Here is a 17,857-nt window from a genome sequence, read left to right as displayed (position 1 = left end):
TATTCTGTTTCAACCTACAGGGGATCTATAAGAATCAAAACATTTTTATTATTATTGTTTCTGTTTGTTTAATACTCCACGTTCTCTTGTGGAACTCTCTTATAACTTCAAATAGAATGATTCTGGTGTGATTCCAAATCCCAGTAGTGCTCTTCATTAAATTAAATTCTTAACTGGTAATGCCACAGACCCACTATACCAGTTACTTATTACCTGGGCCATAGGAATTTTTCCAGGTGTTGACATATGACTCATCCCAGACCATTCCAAGTCCTCTGATACCTATTTTTCAAAATGGGGTTGGAGAAGGAATTTTACTTTGAGGATCATGGAATTATAAATATGCTCTTCCACTGTTTCTCTTGTCACATGAAGAAAGCCTATCTTCAGTAGGAGGAAATTAGGTCCATACACCTGTGGCATTGGAGCAATACATGAGGTGAGACAGAGAAGGAATGGAGAGAGAGGTATGTAGAAGAAGCAAGGAAAGAAAAGGCAGCAAAACAATAAAAGAGTGAGGGAAAGAAAAGAGAGGGCTGGAGACCTAATTTGTGTTTCTACACTAAGTTGGGTCTAAAAACCAGCTACATGATGGAAAATATTTAACAACTAGCTTTCCAAAAAGAAAACAAAACAACAAATCTCTGATGTGAAGGTTTGTTTATTTGTGTGGTGGTAATACTTCCATCAAGTTTAATTTCAAGCTGTTTATGTTACATTAAGGAATGGAGAATTGAGAATTGTGGAGTAGTGTATCATCATTTCCATCATTCAGAAACAACACAGGTGTACATTACTTCAAGAGGACAGGGGATGGTAAAATCTAGTACAATAAGGAGAAAGTGTTTATCACCTTGTCCTTTGACAACTGATATGAAGACAATAAAATCCTCCATAAAAACCTTTAGTTGCCTTGCATGTACTAAATGCACCAATACACATGAAGCTAATAATGTCCAATAGGTAGAAATCACTAGATAATTTTTATAAATAAATATGACATATGTTGGAGATATTGCTGGCTCAGTTCTAGACCACCAGAATAAAGGAAATACCACAATAAAGCAAGTCAAATAAGTTTTTTTGGCTTCCAAATACATGTAGAAGTTATGTTTACACCATACTATAGTCTGTTAATAACATTAACTTTAAAAATATAAATATTTTAATTAAAAATATAAAAATCATTACAAAAATGCTAATCATCATTTTAGCTTTCAGTGACTTATAAACTTTTTGCTGGTAGAGGGTCTTGGCTTAATGTTGATGGCTTATGACTGATCAAGGTGGCAGTTGCTAAAGGTTGACATGGCTATGACAATTTTTTAAAATATAGACAAAAATAAAGTTTGTCACATTGATTGATTCTTCCTATCACAAACAATTTCTCTATAAGATGTGATGCCATTTGAAAGCATTTTACCCACTGTAGAGCATTTTACCCACTCTTTCAAAACTGGAACCAATCCTCTCAAACCTTGTCACTACTTTATCAACCAAGTTAATGTAATATTCTAAATTCTTTGTTGTCATTTCAACAATCTTCACATTATCTTCACCAGGAGTAGTTTCCATCTCAAGAAATGGCTTTCTTTGCTCATGAATAAGAAGCAACTCCTCACCTCTTAAAGTCTTGTTGTAAGTTGCAACAATTCACTCACATCTTCAGATTCCAATTCTGATTCTAGTTCTCTTGCTATTTCCACCACACCTGTGGCTACTTCCCCCACTGAAGTATTGAACACCTCAGAGTCATCTATGAGAGTTGGAATCAACTTCTTCCAAATTCTTGTTCATGTTGATATTTTGACCTCTTTCCATGAAATGCTGAATCCTATCCAGAAGGTTTTCAATGTACTTTCCCTAGATTCATCAGAAGAATCACTATCATTATCAGATAAAGCCTTATGAAATGTATTTCTTAAATAGTAAGACTTGAGAGTCAAAACTATTACTTGATATATTGGCTACAGAAGGGATGTTTTGTTAGCAGGCATAAAAACAATATTCATCTTGCTGTACATCTCCATCAGAGCTCTTGGGTGAGCAGGCACATTGTCAGGCATCAGTCATATTTTGAAAGGAATTTTTTTTTTCCTTTTTTCTGAACAGTTGGTCTTTTCAATAGTAGGTTTAAAATATACAGTAAACAATGTCATAAACACATGTGCTGTCATCTAGGTCTTGTAGCTTCATTTATACAGTACAGGCCCAGTAGATTTAGCATAATTCTTAAGGGTCTTGGGATTTTCTGAATGGTAAATGAGCATTGGCTTCAACTTAAAGTCAATAACTGCATTAGCTCCTCTAACAAGAGAGTCAGTCTGTCCTTTGAAGCTTTAAGGCAAGGTATTGACTTCTGTCTAGCTTCTAAAGTCCTAGATGGTATCTTCTTCCAATAGAAAGGCTTTTTCATCTTGAAAATGTGTTTCATCTTAAAAATGTTTCCACTTTCATTAATTATCTTAGCTAGATCTACTGAATAACTTGATGTAGCTTCTCCAACAGCATTTGCCTTTAAACCTTGAACCTTTATGTTACAGATATGACTTCTTTCTTTAAACCTCCTGAACCAAACTGTGCTAGCTTCAGATTTTTCTTCTGCAGCTTCTTCACTTCTTTCATTCTTCACAGGATTGAAGAGAGTTAGTGTCTTGCTCTGGATTAGGCTTTGCCTTAAGAGAATGCTGTGGCTAGTTTGATCTTCTATCCAGACAACTAAAACTTTCTCCATGTCAGAAATAAGGTTGATTCTTATCTTCTGCTCACTTCTTGTCTCGATGGTGATGATGATAATGATGATGATGATGATGATGATGATGATGATTTTGGTATTACATGCAACTGATGAATCACTAAGCTCTACCTCTGAAACTAATAATAACTATATGTTAATTAATTAATTTTAAATAAAATTTTTTAAAAAGGAATAAGGTTGTTTCACTTTCTTATCATTCATGTGCTCACTGGAGTAACATTTTAATTTCCTTCAAGAACTTTCCCTTTGCATTTAGAACTTGGCTAACTGTTTGGCAAAAGCAAGCGATAGCTTTCAGCCTATCTCACTTTCAACATGTCTCCCTCACTAAGATTAACAATTTCTAGCTTTTGATTTAAAACAAAGAGACATATGACTCTTCCTTTCACTTGAATACTTAGAGGTCATTGTAGGGTTATTAATAGGTTAAGTTCAATATTGTGTCTGGGAATAGGGAAACCCAAAGAGAGGGAAAGAAATGGGGGAATGGCCAGTTGGTAGAGCAGCCGGAACACACAAAACATCTATCCATTAAGTTCACCATCTTATATGAGCATGGTTCATGGTGTCCCAAAACAATTACAATAGTAACATCAAAGATCACTGATCACCATAATAAATATAATAATAATAATAATAATAATAAAACACTTTGAAATACTGAAAAATTGCCAAAATGTGGCACAGAGACACAAAGTGAGCAAATGTTATTGAAAAAATGTTGCTGATAGACTTGCTTGATGCAGGGTTGCCACAAACTTTCCATTTGTAAAAAATGCAATATCTACTAAGTGCAATAAAATTAAGTGCAATAAAGTGAGGTGTGCCTGTATAGGTGTATTTTAATTTAAAAAATAATTGAAACACACTTCCTTTTTTTACCATTTAACTGTGCTTTTTCATAAGATACAGAGAATTTTATTCTATCCCATTCCATAAAATAAACAATCCTTGTGACACCACATTTATGACAATGGCTAAATATGAGCGGGGATATAGCTTATTATAAAATTTGTATCAACAACTTATCACCATAGCCATGTTTAGAATAATATAGTTATATTAAAATCAGAGTAGATGCATTTTTATGTTACTGAAAACAGATGTTTGAAAATCTTTCCAAAGATTTATTTATTTATTTTAGAGAGCGAGCATGCATGAGTAGGGTGAGGGGCAGAGGAAGAGGGAGAGAGAGAATCCCTGCTGAGCACCAAGCCTGCTGCAGGCTCCATTCCATGACCTTGAGATCATGATCTGAGCTAAAATCAAGAGTTGGCCATTTAACTGACTGAGGTACCCAGGCGATCCAGGTCTTCTAATATTTTAAAGTAATATAGTTTTATTATCCAAAGGATTAGAAAGGGAAGGGAATAAAAAAAGGACAGTAACAGAAAGACAGGAAGGTGTCACCCAACTCGTGCAGAAGCAATTGAAATGTGATACGGAGGATCAACCAAGAGTAAAACTGTGGCTGATAGCGGCCATTCTATGAGCATGGGTGAATGACTGAGCTATGGGTAGACACCAGGAGCAGGAGAATTAGAGGTTGAAATTTTTCAGTTTGACTGGTTGTGCCTACCTGATGCTTCAGCAAAAATTTAGTCAAGGCTCCAAAGGAAGAAACAGCAAGAGCATCACTAGAAAAGGGAAACTTGTCCATCTGAGACCCTGACAAAAACTAAAGTCAGCTCTGAGTCAAGTAGTAACAGTGTACATACATTTAGCAAAACATTTCAGTCTCTAAAATGGCCATCGATTGACAGATGACAAAAAGGTAGGATAATAATCAAAATAATGGAAAGGTAGTGTTTTGATATTTTATTGATTTATTTTTGAGAGGGAGAATGCATGTATGGGTGAGCTGGGGAAAATCAGAGGCAGAAAGAGAGAAAGAATCTTAAGCAGGCACCATGCTCAGTGCAGAGCCTGATGTGGGGTTCAATCTCATAACCCTGACCTCATGACCTGAGCTAACAGCAAGAGTTGGACACTTAACCCATTGAGCCACCCTAGCATCCTGATATTGTAAATATTAAAAAAAAGACCAAGGAGAGTCTTTAGGACGGTTGTTAAGAAGTAGTCTTGTGTACTAAAAAGTGATGTCACTGAGGACAAATTATCTGCTTGGGATTGAGGATTTATCATTGGGGACATAAGAAACATTTATGACTCAGTTTCCTCATTTGTTAAAAGGACTGGTAATACTACCTACATTCTGGGTTATTGTGATAGTCAAATACATGTAAGAAACTATAATAAATTTAGTTATCTTTATTTCAAGGAGATGCTGCAACTGATACCACAGAAATACATAGGATCATACAGACTATTATAAATAATCATATGCAAATGATTTGGACAACTTAGATATGGATAAATTTCTAAAAACATATAATTTACCAAAACTGAATCATGATGAGAAAATCTGAACAGACTATTACTAGTAATAAGGTTGAGTCAGTAACCACAACATTCTAACAAGCAAAAGTCTAGGACCAGACAGCTTCGGTGATGAATTCTGCCATAGTGTCAAAGAAGAATTAATACTAATCAATCTCACTCTACCAAGAAATAGAAGAGGATGGAATTCATCCAAACTCATTTCATGAGGCCAGCATAACCATGAAACCAACCCCAGACAAGGATGTCATAAGAAAAGAAAATAACAGGCCAATATCCCTGATGAACACAGATGCAAAAATCTTCAACAGAATGTTAGCAAACCAAATTCAACAATATATTAAAAGGATGATACATCATGATCAGGTGGGATTTATTCCAGGGATGCAAATCAGTCAACATGATGTACCACATTAACAAAATGAAGTATGAAAATCATATAATAATCTCTAAAGATGCAGAAAAAGCACTTGACACAATTCAACATCCATTTATGATAAAAACTCTCCACAGAGTGGATATAGTAGAAATATACCTCAGCATAATAAAGGCCATGTATGACAAGCCTACAGCTAACATCATACTCAATGGTGACAAACTGAAAGCTTTTCCACTAGATCAGACACAGGACAGGGCTGCCCACTCTTGCCATTTCAATTCAGCATAGTATGAGAATTCTTGGGCAGAGGAAGTAGGTAGGGGGGAAAAGAAAGCAACCAAATTAGAAGGGAAGATTCAAAACTGTCACTTTTTGCAGATAACTCAATTCTATATAGAGAAAACCCTAAAGACTACATCAATAAACTATTTAAACTAATAAATTCAGTAACATTGCAGGATATAAAATTAATACACAAAAATGTGTTGTGTTTCTAATAATAAACTCTTAGCAAGAAAATTTGAGAAAACAATCCCACTCCCAGTTGTATAAAAAAATTATATATCTAGGAATGAGTCTAATCAAAGAAATGAAAGCTCTGTGTATTGGAATATATTAATGAATGAAATTAAAGAAGACTAAAACAAATGGAAGATAATCCATGTTCACAGATTAAGATAATTAGTATTATTAAAATGTTCATACTAACTGAAGCAATATACAGATTCAATGCAATCCCTATCAAAATTTCAATAGCATTTTTCATAGAAATCGAATAATTATAAAATTTGCATGGAACCATAAAAGACTGCAAGTAATCAAAACATTCTTGAGAAAGAAGAATAGAGCTGGAGGCATCACAGTCCCTGATTTCAAACTATATTACAAAGCTATAATACAAAGTATGGTATTGGGATAAAAGCAGACACATAGATCAGTGGAGTAGAATAGACACCCCAGAAGTAAACCCAAACATATACAGTGAATTAATTAAGGACTACAGAGCCAAGAATATATAATGGGGATAGGACAGTTTCTTCAATAAATGGTGCTGGGAAAATTAGACCACCACATGTAAAAGACTGAAAGCAGACCACTAGCCTATACCATTCACAAAATAAACTCAAAATGGATTAAAGACTTGAATGTAAGACCTGAAATCATAAAACACCTTGAAGAAAACAAGAGGCAGTAAGATTCCTGACATAGATCTCAGCAATATTTTTTTTTTTGAATCTGATACCAAAAGGAAAAGCAGCAAAAGCAAAACTAAACAAACGGGACTATATCAAGAAAGTTACTGCACAGCAAAGCTGTGCATCAGTAAAATTTTATAAGCTACCACCAAATGCATTTATGCATATATATACATATATATAATGTATTATAAATACATATATAAAATACATTGGTATCCATTGCATATGTGTGTATATTTATTATTCAGCCATGAAACAGTGAAATTTTGCCATTTGCAATATATGGCTGGACCTGAAAGGCATTATGGTAAGTAAAATAGATCAGGCAGAGAAAGACAAATGCCCTGTGATCTCACTTATGTGTGGGACTAAATGGGTGGACATATTTGTTTGTTTTAGTTTAAATACATTGAATTAAAGAAATCATTCCTTAAATTCCTGCACACTAGGGCAAGGGTATGTGATCCAAACATATTTTAGAACCTGGGAAGCTTGGGTGGCTCAGTTGGTTAAACCGTCTGTCTTTGGCTCAGGTCATGATCTCAGGGTCCTGGAATTGAGCCCTCCATCGGGCTCTCCATTCAGTGGCTTCTCTCTATCTCTCTGTGACCTCTCTCTCACTTTTGCACTCTCTCACATAAATCAAAATCTTAAATTTTAAATATATATATGTATATATATATACACACTCATATATATATACAAACATACTATGTATAATATATATTGGAGGGAAAAGATAAAGTGAGTTTGTTGAAAAATACAAAAAAATCTAGGGTAACTGTCAAAGGTACTATCTATAAACACCTGAAGCAACAAAATTTCCTGTCATTTGGGTAGTTATTGTCATATATGTACCTGTTACTCAAGACCCTGATAATGATTATAAAAAGGAGATAAGGGGAAGAAGCAGGAAGGAGAGATAAGACAGAAAAGGGAGGTGGTGGGCAGAAAGCAGGATAATATATTTACCATTTTTTGTTAGGTTCCCTGTCTACATGTTCCAGTATGGCAGAAAGAAGAAAAATGATTCCTATCCTCATGTCGTGTTTACAGAGAGAGTTTGCCTAGTTTCTAAAACAATGCTCACAATGTAATAAACCCTTAATTAAAATTTGGATGATTGATTAACTTAAAACTTGATTTATATTACATACCGGGAAAGCAGGGAAATAAATACAGAAAAATGTTGCATGGTTACTGCTTTTTCTCTTCTTGAAAATAAGGGGAAAAAAAAAAACCAACAAAAGAATTTTTTAGAAGTTCAAAACATGACATTTTTATAAAACCAATCAAAGTGCCTCTCCCCAAAACAGTGGTTTTCCAAACATGGTATTAGGTCCCTGGGAATTCTGAAGGCCTTGTAGGGAATCCCTAAGGTCAAACTATTTTTATAATGTTTTCTGAAATATTATTTTCCCTTTTCTTCACATTAACATTTGCACTGATGTTGCTAAAGCAATGGTTGGTAAAACTGTTGGTATCTTAGTCCTAATTAAGGCAGTGGTACTGGACAGGTCAACAGTCACACACTCACTTTTTTTTTTTTTTTTAAGATTTTTAAAATTTATTTGTTATAGAAAGAGAGAGAGAGTGCAAGCAGGGGAGTGCAGGCAGAGGGAGAGGAAGAAGCATGCTCCCCGCTGAGCAAGGACCCTGATGTGGGACTCCATCCCAAGACCCCAGGATCATGACCCAAGCCAAAGGCAGATGGTTAAATCTGAGCTACTCATGGGTGTCTTAAACACACTCACTTAAAAAAAAAAAAAAGAAAGAAAAGATTTTATTTATTTGACAGACAGAGATCACAAGAGGGCAGGCAGAGAGAGAGGAGGAAGCAGACTCCCTGCTGAGCAGAGAGCCCGATGCAGGGCTCAATTCCAGGACCCATCCCAGGGTCCTGGGATCATGACCTGAGCCGAAGGCAGAGGCTTTAACCCACTGAGTCACCCAGGCGACTCCACACACCCACTTTTAATAAACAGATAGACAAGACAGATAGATAGAGACACATATATAAATTCAGTTTTGTTTAAGAATGTCTTTGCTAAAGTGTTAAAAAAATAATTTCATTGAATCTTAAGCTCTAGAGGTCTCCTTTTTAATAATCTATATGACAAAACAGAAATTCCTTATACAGCACTTGTGTGATTGAGATACAAGCTGAAGAAGCCAAGTGTTTTTATCAAACATCAACTTTACTTGATGGAATGACTGACAGAAAAACTGGTAACTCAGACTTGAGTACCTGACACACATTTTCTTAAAAATGAATGAATTGAGTTTGCCTCAAGAATGAATGAAATGAGTCTGTCACTACAAGGAAAATAAACCATATTACTTGTTAACTTAAAACTGAAAATTTAAAAGCAAACAGACTTCTGAAAAACTTGTATCTGCCATGGTGAAGGTGACTATCAATACCAAAATAGTTTTTGGATGAAATCAGTGATGATATTAATGAATGTAATGTTTTGAGAGTATATACTAAAATATGTAAACATATGAAAGATCTGCATAACTCAGTGAATCAACATTTTCTAAATAACCACTGCATTTTACTATATAATTCATGGGGAAATATGCATTCAAAGAGCACCCTGGCCTATGGATATTAATTTAACAGAATAAAAAGCTTACTGATATAATTTCAGGATTTTACATTGCAGCTAGAACTTGAGAAATTCCTATTTGTTGAGTTCCATGTAGTATCACATAAGAAAAAAATAACAATGATCTGAAAAGGCTATGGAAATACTCATTTCTCTTCCTCCACATCTTGCCGCCATACCTGTGTGAGGCTGGATTTTCCTGATATACTTCAACAGAAACAAAATACTGAAACAGATTAAATATAGAAACTTCTAATAAGATAAGCATTAAATAGATTTGCACAAATTTAAAAAAGCATTTTCTCATGAAATTGGTTTTGTTTTGAAAAATATAGTTTTCATTAAAAATGTGGGGTACCAGGTGGTGGGTATTATAGAGGGCACGGATTGCATGGAGCACGGGGTGTGGTGCAAAAATAATGAATACTGTTATGCTGGAAATAAAAAAAAAAAAAAAAAGAATTCAAAAAAAAAATGTTCTGCTAATACGCAATGAGTTTGTTATTTATTATTGTGATTTTAGAATACATTAATATTTTCTAAGTTTAAATTTCTGCTATCATAGACATTAATAGGTATATAACTCATGTAGACAAAAGTTCTGTGGAGTCATCACTAATTTTATAAATGAAAAAGCTACCTGGTTTGCAAAAGTTTGAGAACCATTTCCCAAATCCATATAATTGCCAAATAATAGGAATCAGTAACTAGACCTTGCTCTTGTTGATGGCTGGCTTTGTGAACCTTCAGTTTCCATGATTTCATACTCAGCTTCTTGACTTGTTTTAATCCTTCAGGTTCTGATTTCTTAACTATAGCTTCACCTTTCTTTCTTTCTTTTTTTTAGTCTTTCCTAACACATATGCCCTAGATGTTTCTTACTGCCCCAGATACTTGGTGTGGGCTCACTGTAGTTTTTGACTCCAGAGATTGACTTCAGTTTGTTCTTTGCCTGCAGACCACATCTGCTTCTAGCTGGCTTCACTAGCTCAGAACATAAGGTACTACTTCTCGGCACCTGTCCACGTTTGGTATCTATAAGATGTTGTACAATTTGATCTAGCTTACTGAGTGTTAGTTGCAATCTAATGATGGTTTATTGTACTGTCTTCCCAAATTTTACTAACATTTCTAAATTATAGGTTAAAATGAATTTTTATTTAAAAATTTTAAATGGCAATTTACCCTGCCCCCTTTCTTAAAGATTTTATTTATTTGTTTGAGAGAGAGAGCAAGCTAGAGAGCACAAGCAGGGGGAACTGCAGAGGAGAGGGAGAGCAGAGCTCCCGCTGAGCAGGGAGCCTGACTCGGTGCTTAATTCCAGGACTCTGGGATCATAACCTGAGCTGAAGGCAGATGCTTAAGCAACTGAGCCACCCAAGTGCCCCTAAAATGAATTTTTAAACTCTCTTATTAAGCATGTGGAATTTCCTCACATACAGGTAAGATATGAGATCAGCATCCAGCAAAGCAAATATTATGAATATGAATGATGTAAATACTGTATTGTGTAAAAAGCTGCTTGCTGGGCACTTGGACTCCTGTATTCAATTGTAAGCATTGCAGGTATGTCCTGCCTTTTATTTTTGATCACTATTTTTCAGATCTTTTATGATCACATGTGACACAAGCCCTTTTAAGTAAACAAAATAACCCTGGGAAACAAGGATTAGAACTTTTATATAGTAGGGGCAAACCCCTAAAGCATGATATTAATGATACTTGAAGAGAGTCTGGGCTACATCACTATAATGAGCCTACAAGCATAACATGGTGCTGCAGCATTCTTAAAAATCTCACCATGGTATTTAACAAGATGACCCCTAGGTTTTCCCAGTTATTGCTTACAGCTGTAAGCATTGCAATTTGGTGATAACTTCTCCAGAAGCATCTCATTAATGTCAGCTAAGGAGATCTATTCATTTTACTACAGCCCTGCCCATTTGTACTTTGACATTTTCTTCCTAGTCCTTAGCTTGTATAAAGGAAAGACGATAAAAGGAAAATAAAATTAAAATGACATTCCTATGCATTCCCTCAAGAGAAAAGCTTACAGCTGTCAGAATTGCTAAGGGGAAAATGTTAAGATTTAATAGTGTGTATATATGTGTATATATACATATATACACTTACATATATTATATATATTATATAGTGATATATATAACTATGTAGTTATTTATAGTTACATATATATATAGTTACACTTATAATATATATGTAATATATAGTTACATGTATAATATATATGTAATATATAGGTGTTTGTCTGACTATTATATAAGTGATAAGATACAAAAATGAACTGAGAACTACAAATGTTTCCTCTTGGGCAATAACCTTTCTAGCTTCACTTAGCCTATGATGCCATAGAGAAAATCTTTGGCAAATCAGGTATCTAAATGCAGCTTATTTATAGTACTGCACCTGTCTACATGAGAAATGAATGCATCTGGAACATTATTTTTTGGTAATTAAACTAATATTAATTAATACTTAAATGTCAATAAACTTATTCTCATCTAAATGTAGAGTAGTAGTTATGAGCTCTTTTATCTGGACATAAAACAATCTAATATCAGATGTACATTGAAAGACAGCAATAACTCCTCACATGGGGTCCTAACACCTACTTCTGCACATGTGAAATTATAGCTGTGGAAAGATAACATAGGTCATCAGCAATCTCATCATTTCAAAAAAAATATATGATGCCTGCTTACAAAAGTCTATACGCTTAGAAATACTTAAAAATGTGCAAGTTTTACAAATTTTGAGAAACAGGTGGGTACATTTCTGACAGGAAATTTTCAACTGGCTTTATTTCAGCAAAATTTACCTGACAGCTCCAGTGGAAGCAGAATTTTCCAATTAAACTTGTCCCATTACATGGGAAAAGCAAGTGTTAAGTATAGCCTGAACTAATGAGGAAAAGAGTTACTAGGCAGGCAGATTATAAGCTGGCCATGTATGAACCCATATAAACCAGCCACACCCGAATTCTTCTTGATTAGATAAGAGCAGACCTTGGGATCAGTATTCCTTGGCAAGCCAGTTGTTTCTGGGTTTCAGTGTTCATTTCCCATTTGGATTATTTATGAAGACAGAACTTTGTGGCCCTATAGCACGTAGAAGTAACCCATTTAGGTTACTCCTTTAGAGAAGCAGGGCACCAACAGAAGCAAAACTATTAAGTTCATTGTTTTTCAAATATAGAAATGTGACAGTAGAAGCAAGAGATTTTCAAGCATTTCTTTGAACTATATCTTTGATTTTTTAATTGAAGAGATAACTACTTAGATGGCTGCATATGGCTTTAGTATCAACTATTTTGCTTTGTAGAATAAAATAAAGGCATGCATGCTCACCGAAGGCTTTTAGCACACACAACATCCTACATGGAAGGATTATACATTTCCAAAGAGTATCACTCAAAGTAATATTTTTGCTCCCAGTAATTATGAAGAAGTAACAATGTAAGTCACTGGTTTTCATAAAAACTGTTCCCCCCAGGGCACCTGGGTGGCTCAGTGGGTTAAGCCGCTGCCTTCGGCTCAGGTCATGATCTCAGGGTCCTGGGATCGAGGCCTGCATCGGGCTCTCTGCTCAGCAGGGAGCCTGCTTCCCTCTCTCTCTCTCTGCCTGCCTCTCCATCTACTTGTGATTTCTCTCTGTCAAATAAATAAATAAAATCTTTAAAACAACAACAACAACAACAAAAAAAACAAAAAAAAAACTGTTCCCCCTGGAATCTGGAGATAATTGAGGACTTAGCCAACCCCTTTAAGGTAGCATCAAAATGTGGTCCACCTGCATCATGATGCTATAGGGTAGAAGTTAGAGGACAAATTCCTAAAACTTAGGTATACTATAACAACAAGACTCATTGAGTCAGATCTCTGGAAAGGCTACTGGGAACCTGACTTTGTCACAAACACCTAGATATTATTTACATAGTAAATGTTAGAAATTATTTTTTAAAGAAACAATTTGTATCTATTTAGAAGATCAGGAATGATGTATTTTCACAAGAAGAGATTGATACCACAAAGCAATGATTTGTAAAAGATCATTGAGTTTAATAAAGTGAAATGAGAGATTGAGTGTCCTAATTTTAAATCATTATTCTTTAATTATATCTTACTGACCCTATGCTGCATTTCCACAGCATTCCTCAAGATAGAGTTTCTCTGGATCTAATATCAAAACTAAGAGAATCTAATAGTAACTGAATATTAATAATCAATTTCTACAATTCTACTGTTTTAGCCATATAGCCACCTAGAATGGAGAAAAGCTATAAATTCCAAATATTTTAAGCTCCCCACTATTTCAGCTTTGCAAAGATGCTGAGCTGATTATGTCATTGCTGTATTCCTGTTTGTAACATTTTCATTAATGTATTCCTGTTTGTAACATTTTCATTTTAGTCTCTCAAAAGTGGCATGAACAAATTTTAATGCATTAAGAGAAATATTAAACTGTAACAACTAATAGAAAGATGTAAATCACAGCTACCTAAGGATTTTTATGCACTACAAATCTAATTCCTATTTATAAAGTGGATGCCAGCAATTTATGTATGAAATAATATATCCTTTTAAATTTTGTGCCTTTAATTTAGCTTCTCTTGCAAATGTTCATAGTGCTTTAATTCCATCACACTGTTCAAAGATATATGTTCCCCTGGGACATTTTAAAACTGCAAAATCTCACTTAGGGCTTCAAATGCTAGAATATAACTTCCTTGAGTCTCAGATTTAATGATACCTGTTAAACAACTGGTTAAAAAAAAAACAAAACATGTTATTTTGTTTCAGAGTTTTGTGTTTGTTGTGCATATGTGTGTATACCATGGTATAATGGCTATTTTATCCTAAGAGACTTGAAACCTTTTAATCTTGTTTGATTAAAAAAATCATTTCTAATTCTGCTTTATCTCTCTTCCTATTTTGTCTACCAATACAGTAGGAGGAGAAAGATGAAGTTTCTTTATTTTTTCTACAGCATCAAGAACTCTCAAAACACACATTATGAAATAATAACCAAAGTCTAAACATAATGAAGCCAAGTTACATTTACCAAATTTGTAAACCAAACTAAGATACCTCATTAAAATGGCTGAAAGCACGGAAGAGCAACTCTTCAAGCACGCATCAGGAAATGCTAAAATTATATATGCTTGTTTGAAAGTCTCACAGTTTGACTGCCATAGCATTCTTAGACACACCAATTGATGGCAGAGTGACAGCCAAGATAAACCACCAAGCCAATCTGCATAAAATGGGATAGTGACAATATAATGCTTATTTCTATTGTACGTGCCAGTAACTATAGAACTCACACAAAGCCTAGTCTAGTCTAGGTGGCTTTAAGAAAGTACACTGTATTTTAGAAGGGTGGTGATGAAGATGACAGAAATCTGAGAGTATAGGAAAGGAGCCTGTAAAAGGGAAAAATAGGGGAAAGCTTTTCCACAAAATAAGTTGCAATCTCTAGCACGTGTTTCCTCTGACTTGCAAAATACAGATAAAGAAGAGTGATATTAATTACCACCTGAAAATCAGCAATAACATTTTAATGTTGAAGGATAAAGTTTTATGTCTAATAGAACACGGGCTTTAATGCCATTCTCTCCATGTTAGAATATCATCATTAGAGTTATTTTTCCAAAGTTATATGTGATTAGCAAAAATGAATATTAGAAATTTGCTCAGCGTTTTATTTCAAATTATGGTACACACTGAGAAAACATTTCAATTTAATATTCATTAGTCAAATGAATTGTTAACATTCATCTTAACATGGATTCATGTTTAGGATTTTTTGATTTGCTAAAAGCTTGGAATACTATTACAGTGCAGAGAACTTGCATCCATATTGCAAAGACAGAATAAATCACTTCAAATGTAGACTATAGTCATAAAAAACATGTTTCAGACTTGCAAAAACACACATTACTCCCATCTGGTAAATGGTAACTACTAAAATATTTATAAATATCACATTATAATTTACATGTCACACATGGTAGTGATATTCTATTTTCATGTCTCCCAATTAAAAGCAATTATGTATTATATAATACAAATTTGTGTATCTAACAGAAAAATAAATGATTTCCTTAATATCTCCACAGGGATTACTTACTCATCTTGCTGAGCAAATAATGCAAATATAATATTGAAGGAGGTAAAACACCATGGCTTACTAAAGTTTATTTCTGGTTGTTTTCAATAATAAGATAGAACAAATTGTTTCTAGATGGGTTTAGGTTTATAATTGCTGATCTTAATTTTTCTTTTAAACATTCTTCCAATTGAATGGTTGGATTTTGTGCATTTAGATACCTTCTGTAGGAATAATGGGCATGGTTAAGCAACATACATAAAAGAAGCAATTTCCCATAAGCACTTTGAATAAAGATTCTAATTCATTTATGTGACTCAAACATAAATCATACATTGTTTAACCACAACAACTGGATTGTAGTTAATTTATAGTGGAGAGTACACTTGAGTGCAATTACATAGGTGATAAGAATAACTAGATTCCAATCCAAATGCAAAAACTTTTTATAGAACAAAGCATGTAAAGGCATAGTCATGATGTATTAGTATGCCAGAAACTTTCCTCAATTACTTTCAGATTACAAAAGAAGTGTTGAAATATTCTTTCACTATTTTTAACACCCACTCCCAAATTTAAATTTCTTTTTGAAATTTTTTATTTTTAGTGTTTCTCACACAGAAGTTCAGATAATAAACTTAAAATGTTTGATTTTTTTTTGTTTGTTTGTTTTTTTACCTTAAAGGGTACAGATACAGGGTAAATCAGAACAGGCTCAAATACTAAGAAAAGTCTTACCTAACTTTTTTGAAGGCAGTATGTCTTCCATTGTAAAATTTTGTCAAGCAATCCTCCTTTGAAGATTTTCTTTTGAAAATGATTTGTTTCACTATTCCTAATATTCCTCTTCTATGTCCCCATATATTATACTACTACATCATATTTCCTTTACTGCAGGACTGTATTATACCATTCTTTGCAGTGTAACAAAAATTTAACTCAGTCATATAAGTGCCTTTATATATGGTCCATTTTAAATTAATCCTTTCTGTCTGTTACATATTCCTTAATCATGGTCACTAGGTTATAGGTTTCTCCTCCACTTTCCACCATGCTCTGATATGTGATATAACAAAACTCTTTCCTTTGATTCTTCTGCCTCCTTTAAACTCTCTTAAAATAAAAATGGACACAAAAGTTCTTTGTAAACACTAAGGAATTACAGAGAAATTTGTTTTCTTTTGTTTTCATTGCCTATTCAATTCAATATATATTGAGAAGTTACATATTTGACATACTATTCTAGCAATCCTTAAAGTATGCTCTCAGAACACCATAGTGTTTCTGAAACACATTCAGGGTCTCCCAGGAGGTTAAAATTATTTACATAATAACACTAAAACTTTATTTGCTTTTTTCTCTCTCATTTTCTCATACATTTACAGTGGTTTCCCAAAAGCTACATGACCATTAGCTCTGATGGTTAATGGAAAGTGTGCTTGTGTATTTCTCAATTTCAAAATTGTGTAAGCTTTAATTTCTAGTAAGGTCAAAACCACTAGCTATATGGAGGATGGCAAAGGTTTTCCTGCAAAGAACAAGATAATAAAGAGTTTAGATTTGAGAGGCCATATGGCATCTGTCACATTAGTCAACTCTGTCATTATAGTGAGAAAACAGCCATAAACAATATGAAAATAAATGGGGTAGCTCTGTTGCAATAGTAATTTATAATAACAAGAGGTGGGCTGGACTTAGTCTGTAGGCCACACATAGCCAAACTCTTCAGTCTTTAGGACTTCACTATTTTTTAAGAGTGCAAAGAAGTTCTGAGACCAAGAACTTTAAAAACTATGGTGAAAGTCTCCTAAAGTTGAATTAAGTCTTACATGCTATTCTCAAAAGGGTTGTCTAGCAAGAAAGCTAGACACAACATATTGATACAGTTTTATTTTGGCAACATGTGAAAGATGATATGAAGTGGAAAGGATAGAAACTACTCCACTCCATTCAAAGGTAAGGTCTAAAAATATCAAGAAACACATCACAAAGAAATAATACTTATATTTTACAGTAGACAGACAAAGTGGGAAAAATAATTTTGGATTTCATAGTTCTCTTTTCTTTGCTACACATAAATCAAGTCACAAGGAAAGGCTTAGAAAATCTTTTGTTATGAGTGCTTGGGTGGCTTGGTTGCTTAAGTGACTGCATTCAGCTCTGGTCATGATCCTGGGTCCTGGGATCGAGCCCTGCATGGAGCCCTGCTTTGTGTCTTGCATGGGGCTCCCTTCTCGCAGAAAGCCTCTCCTCCCCACTCTTGCTCTCTCTCTTTCTGTCTCTCTCAAATAAATAAATAGAATCTTTAAAAGAAAATAAAGAAAACCTTTTGTTTATATATGCTTTGAAGTAAAATAGGGCAACTGATTTGTAAGAATTG

General features: G+C 34.2%; 1 protein-coding gene and 1 pseudogene across 5 annotated transcripts in view; both read right to left on the bottom strand.

Moving 5' to 3' along the window:
• GRID2 (glutamate ionotropic receptor delta type subunit 2) overlaps window positions 1-17,857 on the bottom strand; it is a 1,491,890-nt gene that overhangs the window by 920,172 nt on the left and 553,861 nt on the right. The gene's annotated exons all lie outside the window — the stretch shown is intronic.
• On the bottom strand, window positions 1,211-3,166 carry LOC116584094 (annotated as a pseudogene).

The sequence above is a fragment of the Mustela erminea genome, chromosome 2, assembly GCF_009829155.1.
Source record: "Mustela erminea isolate mMusErm1 chromosome 2, mMusErm1.Pri, whole genome shotgun sequence".
Taxonomy (NCBI): Eukaryota; Metazoa; Chordata; class Mammalia; order Carnivora; family Mustelidae; genus Mustela; species Mustela erminea.
This window is presented reverse-complemented; position numbering and strand designations above follow the sequence as displayed.